Raw genomic sequence first — 1,872 nt, 5'->3', positions numbered from 1 at the left:
AGCTCTTGTAGACCAGGCTGGTCTCGAACTCACAGAGATCCGCCTGCCTCTGCCTCCCAAGTGCTGGGATTAAAGGCGTGCGCCACCACGGCCCGGCTCCTCAATTTAAGTACAGTGAACTCAACCTGTGTGATGCAGATTAAAAACCCTCAAAACCACCTGGGATTCAGAAATCCTAAGATTTAAGACACAGACTTCAAAAATATAATTCAGAGACTGTACTAGATGTAGGATATCAAATAATTCTGATAACTTCAAATGATAAGATGCATTTATCTTATGTGAGGCCTCACAGCTAGACATAAACACTAACAAACTGATCAGGGATCTCACCCCCTATGACATTAAAAGAGCTCAGAGAATTCAAATTCTCGGAAGTATATACCCCAATGAATCTCACATCCCGTGACATATGGGATCAAAAACCATTTAAAATGAGATAGGTATCCACAAACATTTCAGAGGAATAATATTCAGAACCATATAAGCATCAAACATCATAGCTCTAATCCCTGGAGCATAATAAACACACAAAAATACCAGATACTTCCTATGTCAGGGTAAACACCCACTCACATCACACTTTGAAAAGTAAGACAAAGAACAGAGCAAAGACTTACACGAATGCACATGCCCATGAAAAAGGTTGAGTATTATACCCCCAAACAAGCCATGGGCTTCATAATCATGAAGGACACAAAGACGACAGTGCTAACAACCTGGAAATGTACTCACAGGAGCAGAGTCAGATGGTTGTGATCACACTCCACTTTAATTCAATACACTAGGGAGAAAGGCAAGTGGATCTTTGTGATTTTTGAGGCTAGCCTGAGCCTGATCTACATCGCAAGTTCCAGGGCTATATAGTGAGATCCTGTCTTTGTTTTTTAGAAAAAAAAAAGCCGGGTGGTGGTGGCGCACGCCTTTAATCCCAATACCCGGGAGGCAGAGGCAGGTACAGGTGATCTCTGTGAGTTCGAGACCAGCCTGGTCTACAAGAGGAAATTCCAGGATTGGCTCCAAAGCTACAGAGAAACCCTGTCTGGGAAAAAAAAACCTACAGCCAGAGCCAGTCAAGCATGGTGGCACATGTGTTTAATCCCAGTACTTGAGAGACTGAGGTGGGAGGATTGTAATCTCCAGATGAACCTTGATTACATAGACCGGGTCAATTCTGAAACATATTCACAGACTTGTTCAAGTCTCTGATAGACTTTTTGATTTATGTTCCAGAGTGTTGGTAAGTGTCTGGTATGTGAAGTATTTGATATTTTAAATTTTTTTATTAGAGACATCTGGGGCCAGGAATACCAGAAACAGCTCTTAGACCTGTTATCCTATAATGAAGATCCACAGAAAGGTCAGAGAGCTCATCCATCACTTCATATTCCAGCCCAGAGATGAGAAACTGCCATCATCAGATACATACAGATGACAAAGCTCCCAGCCAGTGACATGGACCAGGACTCAGATAGACATACCATAATCTAGAATACTATATTTGCAGAAACAAACAATATTTTTGTCATAAAACAACACAAATTTATTTTATATTTCTTCAGGTCAGAAGGGGAATGAGTTTTAGTAGATATGATTGAAATTAAAGTAAAGGAAGCTGAGGCAGTAAGATTGCTTGAGCCCAGGGATTGATTTGAGGCCAGTCATAGTAACATAGCAAGGCCCTGTCTCATCCATCAAAAAATAACTTTGAGAACCAAATACATCAAATGGTCTTGTTTATGTATAAATGACTTGGATATAGGCATGAAAAACTAATTTTGCTTTTTTATACAAACATTTTTTTTTTTTTTGGTTTTTCGAGACAGGGTTTCTCTGTGGTTTTGGAGCCTGTCCTGGAACTAGCTCTTGTAG

The sequence above is a fragment of the Microtus ochrogaster genome, chromosome 10, assembly GCF_000317375.1.
Source record: "Microtus ochrogaster isolate Prairie Vole_2 chromosome 10, MicOch1.0, whole genome shotgun sequence".
Lineage (NCBI taxonomy): Eukaryota > Metazoa > Chordata > Mammalia > Rodentia > Cricetidae > Microtus > Microtus ochrogaster.
The sequence above is the reverse complement of the archived record's forward strand: the minus strand, read 5'-3'. Positions refer to the sequence as shown.